The 15470-nt window shown below is 43.3% G+C and overlaps 1 protein-coding gene across 1 annotated transcript in view; it reads right to left on the bottom strand.

Moving 5' to 3' along the window:
* PRKN (parkin RBR E3 ubiquitin protein ligase) overlaps window positions 1-15470 on the bottom strand; it is a gene marked incomplete at its 5' end in the record, with an annotated part of 1032625 nt that overhangs the window by 190205 nt on the left and 826950 nt on the right.

The raw sequence follows: 15470 nt of genomic DNA, 5'->3' as shown, positions 1-15470 counted from the left end.
AACGCTCACTCTATTCATCTGCACACATTCAGAAGGTTATTGTGGCAACACTTTCGAATGAAAGGGGTGAATACGATTTTATGGGTATGACTGAGAGCTAGAGGTCTAATTGTCATGCCTCTGAATACAAAAAGTGAAAGACACATATGTTTGAAATAAAAGATCACCGAGCAGGCACTTAGCCCTGTTGGAAGTAAAAAATCTGTCCAGAAGATTGTTTTTTTCCTGCGTGAATGGAAAGAAGTGGCTGATATTTGGGTGAGGGTTGCAGGAGAGGAAGGACAAAGGGAAGATGGGGCTGAGACGGACCCTTATACTTCACCATCCACCTGCTCTTTCCTTCTTAGCCATAATTTCAGCTGGATACACGGCACACATGCCTTTGGGACTAGCCACGTGGCCATGCAGTGAACTTCGTCCCCTGGGACGTGGGTGCCCTGTGCCTCTTCTGGATCTGGCCTCAGGAATGGAGTGCTATCCTTTTCCCCATCTCCCTGAGTTGTGGTTGAAATGTGGACATGTGGCTGAGCCCCCTGTACCGCACGGATGAGGCCAAACCAAAGACTTTGTGCAGCAGCCCCATCATTACCTCTCAAGGTTTTTATGAGAGAGAGAAATAAACTTCCATCCTAGTTAAGCCACTGCTGTTTGGGGTCCCAGCCACACACCATGGCCCTAATGTCTGAATAATGTGATGGAGCCAGAGAGGAGTAAGATGACACTTTTTATTGCTACTACAATACAACTGTGGCTACAGTAGCACAGGAAATATTATGGGATGAAATCTGAAGGAGATTTCATCTGCTACTAGGAAGTCCTTATCAAGTGCTTTTTTTTTTTTTTTTTTTTTTTAACCTGCCCAATGTGGTTTAGTGGATGAAATCCTTTGGTCATTTTTAAGAAATGTATAGGTTTCTAGGTACCAGGTAAGAGATTTTGGCTGGAGAAACAAAAAGCCCGATTCAATTGGCTTAAACAGAAAGGTGACGCATCCTTCCACGGAACCCTTGGTCCGACCACAGTGTGGCTTTCGAGCTGATGGACTGAGTGGTATAGTCAGGTCCACAGGCCTGGCTCTTCCCAGGCCATGCCCCGTAAGGGTCACGAGACTAGGAGGACAGTCTTAGACCACTCAGAATTCCCTTCTAATCCAGGAATGAGGCCACCTCCCCAAAGGGAAAATTCTCGAAGTTTCATTGCTTTTTTCAGATCCTACAAAAACAATCTTTGGTCTCTCCAGAACAGCAAACCAAAAATACACACAGCAACGTAGTCTCCAAACACCAGTTTTTGAGACTTTCCAAAAATCTCTGGTACATTCAGAACGTGAAGCAGCTTCCATACAGTTCACCCTGGGAGGTTCTGGCTCAATAGATTTAGTCCAACAAAGATCTTATCTCTTTAATCCTATCTTTCTACTCCAGTGTTTCTTATTGATTACGCAGCTCTTGCACCTTACAATAATACAATAGGGCTTATACAAAAGCCCAGCCATGTCTTTACATAAGGGAGTCTTTCAGAAGCTGTCTTTGATTGGATTTCTTCTTTCCAAATAGCTGCCATCTTCTGAATGCAGCTTTGCTTTCTGTGTCCTGTTTACAGAGAAAACATTTACGTGCATGGTCGAAAGAAGGTTTCTTGGGATTTCTTTCCTAGATGGCATCCATTCCAAGCATTTCACATTCTCTAAAAACCCAGCAAGAGGAGTTCTCATTGTGGCGCAGTGGAAACGAATCCGACTAGGAACCATGAGGATGTGGGTTCGATCCCTGGCCTCACTCAGTGGGTTAAGGACCCGGTGTGGATGTGAGCTGTGGTGTAGGCCTGCAGCTATAGCTCCAATTCGACCCCTAGCCCTGGAACCTCCATATGTTGTGGCTGCAGCCCTTAAAAAAAAGAAAAAAATCCAGCAAGACTCCACCTTATTTCTGCAGAAGACTAACTAACAGGATGATTGCACCCTCTGTCTCTTCACTTCATATTTCCTCCAGTCGCCCATCATACCATACGGCTTGCATACGTGAAGGACAACGCTTTGAGGGATGCAAACACTCGTATCCAATAATTTGCTTAAAATTCTTTCGGGATAGGTGACATTCTGGAAGCAGAGGGGGTTTGGTCGGTGTGGGTAGCCACAGGAATAGCGAATTCAGACTTCCTTTGACCTCTGGACTTGTCAGTTGGACACTAACACCTTGAGAGGAGTTGGAAGAAAAACATCACTTGACATCAAATTCCCAGGCAGTCACTGCATCCTGGACAGTGACCAGCGAGGCTTTGTGGAGAGGAAAGTACATCAGGAACAATATTATTTCTTTCTAAAAGAGAGTGATGAGCAGTGTGCACTGGGGAAGAAACAGGCTTTCCTGGGCCTGCTTCTCCAAATAGGAGGCAGAAAATTGCTTTCTTTTTGAGAGTACAGGGACAGGCTCCCTTGGCAAATTACTGCCTAGAGTTCGTCAGATACGGTGCCCTCCCTCTGAAAGGTCTTCTTCTCCTCCTTCTTCTGTCCCTGGCTCAGGAGTGGGCAGGTGGGGCAAAGCTTACACCGTAGGTCTGTGCCTTACCCACAGGCTTGGTGTCTACGTGACTTTTTTCTTCTCCTTGAAAAAACTCCTTAAATAACAATAACATGAAAAAAAATCTTTTCTAGTCACAATACAAACTTTTTTTTTTTTTTTTTTTTTTCCTTTTGAGGGCAACACCCATGGCATGTGGAGGTCCCCAGGCAAGGGGTTGAATCAGAGCTACAGCTGCTGGCCTATGCCACAGCCACAGCCACAGCCACGAAGGATCTGAGCTGGGTCTGTGACCCACACTGCAGCTCACAGCGATGCTGGATCCTTAACCCATTGAGCAAGGCCAGGGGTCAAACCTGGGTCCTTATGGATCCTAGTCAGGTTCATTACCACTGAGCCACAATGGGAACCCCTATCTTTATTTTTTAAATTAGAGTTGATTTACCTTGTTGTGTTAGCTTCTGCGGTACAGCAAAGTGACTTTGTTATACACATATATACATTCTTTTTTATATTCCTTTCCATCATGCTTTATCCCAGGAGACTGGACATAGTTCCCTGTGCTGTATAGTAGGAGTTCACTGCTTATCCCTCCTAAATGTAATAGTTTGTGTCTACTAACTCCAAACTCCTGGTCCACCCTTATCCCCCCCCAACCTTGGCAACCATGAGTCTGTTCTCTGGTGTCTGTAAGTTTGTTTCTGTTTTGCAGATAGGTTCATTTGTGTCATGTTTTATTTTATTATTTTTTTTTGTGGCTACAACTGAAGCATATGGAAGTTTCTGGGCTAGGGGTTAAATTGCAGCTGCAGCCAGGACCTATGCCATAGGCATAGCAATACTGGATCTGAGTTGCATCTGCTCACGGAAATGCTGGATCCTTAATCCCCTGAGTGAGGCCAGGGATCAAAGCTGCATCCTCGCAGAGACAACAGTGGGTTCTTAACTGACTGAGCCACAACAGGAACTCCTCTGCCATATTTTCGATTCCACGTATAAGTGATATCATACGGTATTGGTCTTTCTTTGTCTGACTGGCTTCTCTCAGTATGATAATCTCTAGTTGCATCCATGTTGCTGCAAATGGCATTATTTAATTCTTTTAAATTGTTGAGTAGTATTCCATTGCATGTATGTACCACACCTTAATCCAGTCATCTGTTGATGGACACTTAGGTTGTTTCCAAGTCTTGGCTACACAATATAAACTTTTAAATGGACAGGTGGACAAAGGCCTGTGAAGCAGACTCAGATAGTTCTGCCAAGCAGACATCCTATGGGCCACCAATCCACTGGGAAGGTGGGAGTCAAGGTCAGGGCCAGGTCAAGTTTGCCTGGAGAGCCTTCATGGTTCTCTTAGCCCCATTCATTCTCTGCTGAAGAGGAGGAAGAGAAGGCAGAATCCTGGAGCCACTGAAGCACAAAGTAGGCAAGGAGGAAGGCTGACTATGTTTCTTGGGATCCAGGGAGGACTTGGTTTCTGGGTCTGGAATTAGACCCTTTGGGACCACTGACAATAGGGGAAATTGTCTTTACCCAGAAAAAGTCCTATTCCCTCCAAAGAGGCTGCAGAGAACAGACCTAATAATTTATGACAGCTTTGCAATGGAACATCTGACACACAGTGAGAAATGCATGTTACTCCATTGCTTGCTTTGCTTGGGCCACGTTGAACTCTGTTTAAATTTTACTGAAAATAGGTACCAACAAAAATAAGAAGATAAACCCCAAACAATAAAATATGGCACAAGAATAAAATTCCTAGAAAGCAGATATGTGCAAAACACCATCAGAATATATCCTCCTATACTTTAAGGACTATTTAAACTATTTAAAAACTGCACAAAAAGTGAAATTCACCTGTTTGCACTTGGCAGCTCGATGCTTTTGGCGACGTGTTTCACAGAACTAATTTTGAGCATGTAAATTAAATTTCCCAGCAGACATTACTCACATTTTTCTTAAACATGTCATTCAACTAAATTGGTATGACAGGAGAGTGTGCTCGATGCCAGTTTAACGTTTGAAAGATGCCGAGCAGGACCACCTGCACCACTGCTCCTTGGAGTGAACAGGAGCTAAGTTTTAGGATTTGGTTTCCCTGATCTTGGCCTCTGCCAGTAGAAGGCACATTTCCTTCCTCCCAGTCGAACTCCAAAGAAACACAGTGTCTGAAATGGTGTAAAATTCTAACAAATTTAATTATTGTTTACCTTTCTTTTTCTTTTTTTGGCTGAGCCCGTGGCATATGGAAATTCCTGTGCCAGGGATCAAACCTGTGCTGCAGCAGTGACCTGAGCCACAGCAGTGACAATGCCAGATCCTTAACCCACTGAGCCACCAGAGAACTCCTGATTTTATTTTTAACTAATTTTTTTTTTTTTTGGTCTTTTTGCCATTTCTTGGGCCATTCCCGCGGCATATGGCAGTTCCCAGGCTAGGGGTCGAATTGGAGCTGTAGCCTCTGGCCTACACCACAGCTCACGGCAATGCCAGCTCCTTAACCCACTGAGCAAGGCCAGGGATTGAACCCGCAATCTCATGGTTCCTAGTCAGATTCATTAACCACTGAGCCACGACAGGAACTCCAAATATTTTTAATATATTTAAAAAATATGTTTAATTAATTAAAAAAAGGTGAATACTCTGTCTAGTCACTTATGATGGAACACGTAATGTGAGAAAAAAGAATGTATACATGTATGTGTAACTGGGTCACCATGCTGTACAGTAGAAAAAAATATAAATAATGATTAAAAAAAGAAAAAAAAAGCTGAATACATTTTAAAAGGGAAGGGGAGGAGTAAAATGTGGTACGTACATACAATGGAATATTATTCAGCTATGCAAAGGAAAGAAATTCTGACACATGATGGAAGAGCCTTGAAAACCTTATGCTAAGTGACAAGCATTTTGGAAAGCCAGACACCAAAGGATAAATATTCTATGATTCCTCTTACACAAAATATCTAGAATGGGCAAGTTCATAGCAACAGAAAGTAGGTTAGAGGTGACTAGCGGCTGGGGGAAATGGGGAGTTAATTATTGCCGAATGGAAATAAGAGTTTCCGTTTGGGGTGATGAACAAGTTTGGAAATAGACCGTGGTGATGGTTATTCAACATGACGAATGTACTTAATGCTGCAGAATTGTACACTTAAAAGTGGTTGTGAATAGCACCTCTATGCTATGTATATTTTCCCACAGTTGAAAATAGTATTTAAAGAAGGGAACCTGCGAGAAGAAAGAAAACTGCCTTGATGCTCACACCTCCCAATCAGAGTGCATATAACACCACGAAAGACGAGAGGAGAATCGGGGAGGGTAGCAGACGGGCTGGCTGAACGATACCCTGTCCTCGAGGCCATTTTCTCAAGGTGGCACGGCGGCGGGAGATAAAAAGACACCAGTGCACAGGGAGGAATGATGGGGGCTGTGACCTGGATAAAGAGGACCCCCGCTGTTTCGGGGCTGGCGCTCAGGAGAGACCCCAAAGAGGAAAGAGAGCTGGAGGCCCATCAGAAAGAGAACATGATGTGTCTCTGTGTGGCTTCTACCACCTGGTGACAGAGGCCTGAGGAATGGTGGGGGTAAAAGTAATTAGTATAATGAGAAGGAGCATGAGGCTCCATCCCCTAGAACGTCCCGAGGCCGCTGGGAAGGATGGGAAGAGAGGGCTGCCGTTACACGAAGCCAGGTGGGGGACTCCAACCAGCCACCTCGTGAGGGTGGCCCCGCCAGGGCAGTTACAGCCGGAGGAGCCCCAGGCACACGTCCCTGTGACTGCTCTTGCCAACGTGCTGCAGCCACTCCGGACCGTGTGCAAAACAAGAAGGCACAACGCCACGATGCCTTTGTCACGACCACTGTCTTAGGACGTTTCCTGAGCTCCACATATACTGATACCCACGACGCGAGCATATTAAATTTACCATGAGAGCCTTTATTCTATGAAGTTCAAAAATCTCCCTTGTTCCTTGAATAGGAACCATGTGAAAACAAGTTACTAACCACATGCTGTCATAAAATTTCATCCTAATTTCTCTATAGATTTGAAAGCCATACAATCACATATCCATAGCAGTTTAAGAATAAAAAAGATTTTGCTATAAAAATATATAGTAAAGGGAGTTCCCATTGTGGCTCAGTGGGTTACAAACACAACTAGTATCCATGAGGATGTGGGTTTGATCCCTGGCCTTGCTCAGTGGGTTAAGGATCCGGCACTGCCATGAGCTGTGGTATAGGTCGCAGATGTGGCTCAGATCCTGCATTGCTGTGGCTGTAGGCTGGCAGCTGCAGTTCCAATTCGAGCCCTAGCCTGGGAACTTACACATGCCGCAAGTGCAGCCCTAAAAAGCAAACACACACACACAGATGTATATAGTCTCAAACATACCTCTAAGACAATGTGGTTTACCACAATTGAATGTGGTATACAAAAAAAATCACACTTTATTACCTCTCTATTAAGAGGAACATGTTGAGTCTAATGGTCTCCTCTTTCGGCTTCCTTCACTAACTCCTTCGCCAGCATACTCTGGTAAGCCTGCTATTCAGATAAGCAAGTGATGTGACTCCCCGAATTAAGTTGTTCCATGAAACACCTGTCTCACAACATGTGCCACATGAAAGGCAGTTCTTGCCCTTCAGGGCAAGAAGAGGCTTAGGAGAGGCTGCTTGTGGTACTCTCCTTGTTCTGGCAAATACATGTTTGCATTTTGAAAGCTTTGAGTCCAACAGAAAAAAGTTCTGTTTAACCAAGCTTACGCTGTGCTTCCAAACTATGTGATCACGGATCTTGGCGAAGTCTCTCTACCCCGCTTTGACCCTCCTCCTGGTAGGTAACATCCTTTGGAATCTGCACTGTATGAGCATCACTTCAGAAAATATGGCTCTATGCTTACTATTATTATATTATTATTATAATTTTGTCTTTTTAGGCCCTCACCCATGGTATATAGAGGTTCCCAGGCTAGGGGTCTAATCGCAGCTGTAGCTGCCGGCCTACTCCACAGCCACAGTGACGTGGGATCTGAGTCGAGTCTGTGACCTACATCACAGCTCACGGCAATGCCAGATCCTTAACCCACTGAGCGAGGTCAGGGATTGAACCTGCGTCCTCATGGATACAAGTCAATTTCATTTCTGCTGAGCCACGATGGGAACTCCCCACTTCTTTTTTTTTTAACTTAGGAATTGCTTTACTTCCTGGAAAGCTTTTTCTTAATTACATTGAAGAGGTCAAGGGGCTTATGTTTGAGACACAGGAAGCTCTGAGTTTGTGACTGCTTCTCCTTGGGTGACATCTTATAGATATTCTCTCTGCCCCACAGAACATTCTGTGATACTGATGAAAAAACGCTCCATCTGCACTGTTTGGTCCAGTAGCTGGAAGCCACGTGTGGCCACTGAGCCCTTAAAATGTAGCTATCATGACTGAGGAAACTAACTCTAAATTTTACTTAATTTTAATTTAAAAAGCCGCCTGTGGCTACCGAATTGGACAGCACAGCCCTAGACTGAAGTAAGAGCAGAATCGAAATGCATGCGCAGAAACTCTGTTACCTTCAGTAGAAGTCTGTTTTCTGGAACATTCTGAGCGCTCTTGCAGCTGGTGGCACTAAAGAAGGCTTCTGCGTTCAATCTGCCACAAAATTGATTACCTAACACATTATTCAAAGAGACGGCACTTATGATTTTGAAAGAGTGTAATCATGTCATAATCTCCTTATTTTAACAGAAAAAAAAAAAAAAACAAAAAACCCAGCTAAAGACGTGGGAAGGTCACTGGTCTGTGTTGGATTAGATGCTATATATTTCTATTTTGGACTCTGCAGAATATTTTCTAGGAACATTTGCCCATCGATAAATGCTTTCCAGAGGAACTGTATGCAGAAAATTGTTTGTACATTTATGAACGGTTTCTTTAATTAAAAGAAATACTCTCCAAAGCTTTCTATCTTTGCACTGCAAGCTGTCTCACAAGCAGAAAGTCTAGCAAGACTTATTTCCACTCCACGAAGGAGCCAAATTGAGAGTTTAAATTAGATTTTTGGACACTTGTCAAATAAACACGGAAAGCGTATTTATGACATTTCATAGCGTTCGCTTCCTTTTAAAAATACTTTTTTGATAAGGAACATCTTGTATATCAAAAAATAATGTGTCAACAGGACTTGGTTCCATACTCTACATGCTGGCGGGGCCAGGCAATTGAGGCAAGCAAGGTGGTGTTGCAGCCTGGAGCTTAACGCTGGCCAAGTTTCCACAGGAAAAGACACTGGTCCTTTGCAGTGTCTCCTGGAAAGCATTAAGATGTAAAACACACATGGAGTTCCCATCCTGGCTCAGCGGTAATGAACCTGACTAGTATCCATGAGGATGCAGGTTTGATCCCTGGCCTTACTCAGCGGGTTAAGGATCCGGTGTTGCCATGAGCTGTGGTATAGGTCGTAGACGCAGCTCAGATCTGGTGTTGCTGTGGCTGTGGTAGCTGTAGCTCCAGTTCGACCCCTAACCTGGGAACCTCCACATGCTGCAGGTGTGGCCCTAAAAAGACAAAATAAATAAATAAACAAACCACGCATGCTTGGAGCCTATGTTTTAATCTCTGTTCTTCTTTGGAATAAGAAAGAACTCTAGACAGTTTTTGAAATACTTCATATAATTTAATGATATATTTTTTTATAAAATTAAGCTACCTTTAAGAAGTGGGAGAAGTAACCATTTTGTTTTGCCTTTTATTATTAATTGGTGACCACCTGCTTGCTTTCTATTTCTGAGCCCTATATATTGATAAAAAAAGGGCTCTCCATCTATTTATTACGTTTTAAACTTAATCAGATCTGTGAATGAAAGAATAGGTATCTCCATTTGTCTATACAGACTTCCTATATAAGGGCTAAAAACAAGACTTGGACTCTCACTTAATGAAAATCCTCAGCAATATTAGTGCCGTGGTCATAAGTAGTTTCAACAAAAGTTTCTTTGCCCGTAGCAGGTCATACCTGTCGTTGTGCAGGCCTAGATCCAGGTTTCACGGAGCCACTGTACCTTCAGATTTTTGAGACCCTCTCCCAGGAAAACAATGCAAGTAGACACACTTGGTCAGGAGGGCTTGGAAGGGGTCTGTGCAAGTTGGGAGCCCAAGGCGAATGTTCCATTTGCTCCTCCATGAACCTGTCTCAGAGCAGCACACCCTACTCCCTGAAGGAGGGAGTGACCTTTAGAAATTCTGTCTTACTGCCTTAACTGTGGTCACTTTAATGATTTTTAAAAGATCTCCGGTTTTCATTTAACTGTGTCAAATTTTTGTCCAGCTGTTAAATCTTGTCCCTAGATTTCTCATTGCAAATAGAAAACTCTTCATTCAGCTCCTAGGATTATTTTAAGAAATCATCTCTCAGACATATAACATATCAACACACCACCAAATAAGATAAAGATGTTTTCTTTAGAGACAACGCACAGGGTTTGATTGCCATGTCTTTTTGCATTCCCAGGTCAGGGAGTACAATGCAGTCCATATTTTGTTGCTGTTTTCCAGTTTTAGAGTTTTCTTTTTTTTTTGGTCTTTTTTAGTTATTTCTTGGGCCGCTCCCGCGGCATATGGAGGTTCCCAGGCTAGGGGTCAAATCGGAGCTGTAGCCACCGGCCTACACCAGAGCCACAGCAATGCGGGATCCGAGCCGTGTCTGCAACCTACACCACAGCTCACGACAACGCCGGATCTTTAACCCACTGAGCAAGGGGCAGGGACCGAACCCGCAACCTCATGGTTCCTAGTCGGATTCGTTAACCACTGTGCCACGACGGGAACTCCTGTTTTCCAGTTTTAAACACGTCACCATTTTACCTCGGCGCCGTGAAAGGGAGTGAGATAGCCACGATGACGAGCAATGTTCCTGTTGTGCACTAACAGGAATATTCCTCAGGAAATCAACTGATATTTTTATGAGTGGTCATAAAAATATGGTCAAGGGTTAGCAGAGACTCAGGTCAGGCTATTTGATCCCAAAACATATTCTTCGCTGAGGTCGGTTTATCCATTTAATAATAGTCTGTGGTGTGTCAGTGCTAAAATCTCAGCCCTCCCAAGAGGAAGACATTTTATATATGGGAATTATGGAATTCTTGCTTTGGCTGTGCGGCCTTCAATAGGGCATGTCAACTCTGTAATTTCTGTAGGACGTTCAGGTTCCTGACTGATGTTTCTGTGGATCTCTGAGCTTAGTGTATTTTGGTGTTCTGAATTATGCGTTATGTGTGTGAGTGAAACTCTGCATATTTTATATATTGTTTTTATTTTACTTCATTATTTTTATTAGAGTGTAGTTGATTTTCAGGGTTGGGTCAGTTTCTCAGATATATACATATATACACATCCTTTCTCTCATATTATCTTCTATCATGTTCTATCATGTGTGATTGGATACAGGTCCCTGTGCTTTAGAGCAGGACCCCGTTGCTTATCCATTCCAAATGCAATCGTTTGCATCTACCAACCCCAGACTCCCCGTCCATCCTAATTCCTCCCCTCTCCCCCCTGGCAACAGAGGTTCTCATTGAGGTAAGACAAGTGATTCTAACATTGGAGTAAATGATACTTAGTGTTTGAAAATAAAAGTGATAGTGTATTCATATCACTTCTACATTGTTAAGATTCTCATTCATTCATTCATTTTCTCACTCATTTAATGATGTTGAACTCCAAATACGTGAATTTACTCAAGACAAGAATATCAAGCCCAAGGACAAGACCATCAAGGCATGAAACAAGTGTATCACTTCAGCTTGAATCCTGGGAGGTGGTACTTAAGTACAAATAATTCTTTGCGGCAACCATCACACGTCTGTCAGACCTCTCCTGGATGTACTGACATTACCATTTATTTATTTATTTATTTTGCTTTTTAGGGCCGCACCTATGGCACATGGAAGTTCCTAGGCTAGGGGTCGAATCGGAGCGGTAGGGGCCGGCCTATGCTATAGTCACAGCCACTTGGGATCTGAGCCTTGTCTGCGACCTACACCACAACTCATGGCATCACCAGATCCTTAACCCATTGAGCGAGGCCAGGGATCGAACCTGCATCCTCATGGATACGAGTTGGGCTCGTTACTGCTGACCCACAACAGTAAGTTCTGACATTACCATTTACATGGAAATCATTTTCTTCATTTATTAGCTAATGTTCACTGCGCTCTGGGTAACAGTTAAGCCTAGCGATACAGGAGAGCAAAGGATCAGCTAATCTGATTTTCCAGTGATTAATACTATAGGTTGCAATAAGGGAGTCATAAATACTAGCCTTCACACCTATTTTAAAGAAGCCAAAGATAATCAAAATGCTGAGGTTTGTGTTTTCTGATAGAAACTCTGTATAACAGTAATACTGGACATGTAAGGGGCCACCGAGGATGTGGTGGTGGGCTGACTGATGACAGGATTAGAACTACCCAGTCTGGAGCTCAACACATACCTGTGTCTTGGCTCTAAAAATGTGTATCCATGGGCGCATCACAGCGTACCCAGAAGGCTGAGTTTTAAATTCTGTGAATGACAGGGAACTTGGTTCTCAACATTTTCTACATATGAGCTCCTTTTTGTAACAGCAAGCATTTCTTGGATACCCATGTAACAAGAGCTGACAGTTGAGGACAAATTAAGCACAGGTGGATTTGCGGATATCTTACTGTACACCCATAAACTACAGCCTGGAAAGCATGTCCAAGCCGCAATGATTCTTCCATAGCTTTGCTATCAGTGACCTTCCTTGACCACTGTGTGGGGTGAGGCGTTCACGGCTCCCTGGGGCAGCTGTCCGTGGTGCTAGAACAAATGCTGGGTGATTCATCTTCCTCCAGCTTCTACTTATTGGGCCTGTTCTGCTTCTAAAACAACATAAGCTAACCATGATTTCTACCACACTACAGCTTTCCATCAGCACCCCTAAATCCAGAAAAGGCTTTCAGCTTACAAGGGTGTACAAATCACGGCAAAGCAGCAGATCCCAGGAAAAGCCGAAGAGAAAGAAGTAAAAAAGTGAAGCCAGGAGCTAGGCTTCAAAATCTACTCTGTTAGTGGCCCATTTCTATGCTACAGAAGGCCCACGAATGTGGTTCTAGTTTTTCTAGCAGTCAGCTTTCAGAGGGAACTGTTAGTCGTTGCACAATTCATAATATCCTCAAAGACAGCTTTCCCCAAGACAAGCAGAATGAACTTGGAAGTGGCACCATGGTTCCTCGCAGAAAAGTCCATTGGGATGTCCTGAGCCACACACATCAAATGCCCTGTTTAATGCCCACAATATAAACAAGTGAGGTCAAGTTACTTTGAGGAAAACAATTCTTTGAAGGGTGAAGCAGCGAGGGCCAGGTACCTAATTACCTGCTGTAGATCTGGCTTGATACAAGGGTAAGTTCTGGAATGCTTGGGAAAAGGATAAAACAAATGTCCTATAGTTAATTTATTAGCCTTGAATATTGGTTCTTTTAGGTGAGCTTTCTGTAAATATTGATTTAAGCTTTTGATTAATTACTGAATAAATATACACTTAATACCAGGCACTAATCTAAGCATTTTATATCTATTAGCTCATTTAATATTCATAATGTTTCTATATAGCATAGGGTCATTATAATACACCCTATTTTAGAGGCGAGGGGACGGAGGCACAGAAAGAGGAAGACTACAGTTATTGGTAGAGCCAGGATTTGGACACAGATCACACAACCTACTCTACTTGTTAACCACTACAGAATCCCAAAGACATGGATAAGTTGGGTAACAGCCCTTTGTGAAAATTAAGGATTGGAAGGTAAAGAGCCAAGATGGGGTCAATTTATCGCTGTTGGGCAGCCAAAGCAATGGGAGTTGATACAAGCCTGAAAAAGAGTGTGGGGATTGGAGCCAAAAAGCTGGGGAGGGAGAGGAAAGCATCGGGTTAAGTGCATCCTTGGGACACTCATCTCTTTCGTTCTTTATTCAACTTCAAATTACGAATGGTGGTGGTTCAAAGTACGTCCAGGAATTCCTTGACACCCTCTCCTTTAGGATGGAGCCTGACTTCCTTCCCGCTGAGAATGGGCTGGATGCGGTGCTCAGCGCTAACAGATGGACCAAGGCAGAATTGACGGTGTTCCGCCTCGGAGAGCAGGTCACCACGGCTTTCTCTCTCGGCTCACTTGTTCCTGGTAAGTTAGCTACCATTCTGGGGACAAGCAGCCTGAGACGAGGGCCATGTGGTGAGGAGCCATGGCCTTTTGTTAATGGCTATTGAGAAACGGAGGCATTTTTGGCCAAGAGTCATGTGGATGAGCCGTTTTGAAAGTGGATTTTCCAGCCCCACTTAACTGCAACCAAGCTTGGTTGCAACCTCAAAGAGGCCCTGAGCCAGAACCACCCAGCTAAGCCGCTCAGGGAGTCCTGACCCTCAGAAACTGTGAGATAAAAATGTTCCTTAATTAAATGGCTAAAATTTGGGGCTACATGTTATATGGCAATAGTTAGGTAATATACAAACCAACAAGCCTACTTCCCCAAATAACAAAACAGGACAAATAAAAATAACCTAAAACTCATTACCTGGAATTTCCAAAGACCAAAAAAAAAAAAAAAAAAAATCCTGAAGATACAGCCATCCTCCTTTAGGCAAGGTCTGGCCCTAAACTCTCTTATCCCAAAGATATTAACGCAATTTAGTTCACCCCAAGGTAATTTTCTATGATTTGGATTTTAAATGTGTGTGTTACTCATAATGTCACATTGTATAAAAAGGGGAAGAGAAAGATGTTCAAAACTTAAAATGCCAGAGACCTTCAAAATTCTTAAAGCGAGGTGAACAACTGACTGTAGAGGATGGGTCAAAGGGACCCCAGCTGTAGAGGAGGGAACAAGAGGAGCCATTAGCAGGCAGAAGCATATAATTGAGCCATTAGTTAAAAGCTACCGTAACTCATTTTAAAAGAAAACATTTGCTAGAAATTCTGATCCCAGAATTGGGCAGCTTGCTTAGGCCACAGGCAAGTCGGTGCCAATCCTACAGTAAATGATGATGACTAAGGCGGGAAAGCGGAGTTTGAGTTCCATAATTTCTAGGGCTAGCAGACATTACTTGAGCTTTCATCCTAATGCAATCCCCATTATTAATCCAAAGGTATTTCTCTCTGCTGAGGCATCGCGGTATCTCATTATTTCTCAACGTCTACTTCCTCTACTTTATCGCTCAGTCCAAGGCTAAATAGGTCCCACTGCATGACCTGTAGGAAGCTTTACCAAGGGCAACAGATGCCAATTTATGCTTAGGAAACTCACCGTGCCTGGCCAAAAATTAGGCATGGGGAATATGCCTCTGCCGTCCACACTCCTCCTTTCACAAAGCTCCCCATGAAGTTGCAATTTTAAAAGAAACGCTTTCCCATCAAAATTCAACAGCATTTTCTAAGCACATACCCTTCTTTCTTTTCTGGCCTGCATGAAATTTAATATCAGAATTATTATCCATTTGTCATTTCAACCTATAATTTAGTCAGCCTTTTTGCATTTGAGTTATGCTTCCCTCTCCTCTTCATTGTCAGCTTGCAGCCACAGATCCATTCGAGAAGCTGTCTAGGTCATATCGGTTGACCTCTTAGAACAAACACGCTCCAGCTTTCTTATTCCGCTTCCCTAAGAGGCACCATTAAGTTTTGCTCATCTCGATTTAAAATGATTTTTACGACACAATAGCATTTCGAGTTTTCCATCTTAATCTTCATTTTATTTCTTGAAATGCTTAGGCAAACACGGTTGCTAAGACATCATGCTAAGATGAGGGATTCTCTTTCTCCTTCACTTGTGTCTACTTAAAGCCCACTCTGAAGAAATCACACATTTTTGCTCTGACTTAGCTGAGCCAGGGAAGAAAAGTTTAAAAGGCTGACCATGATTCCTGTGTTAGAGCAAAC

The sequence above is a fragment of the Sus scrofa genome, chromosome 1 (assembly GCF_000003025.6).
Source record: "Sus scrofa isolate TJ Tabasco breed Duroc chromosome 1, Sscrofa11.1, whole genome shotgun sequence".
NCBI lineage: Eukaryota > Metazoa > Chordata > Mammalia > Artiodactyla > Suidae > Sus > Sus scrofa.
Note: the sequence above shows the minus strand (reverse complement) of the source record. Positions and strands in the feature narration are given on the sequence as shown.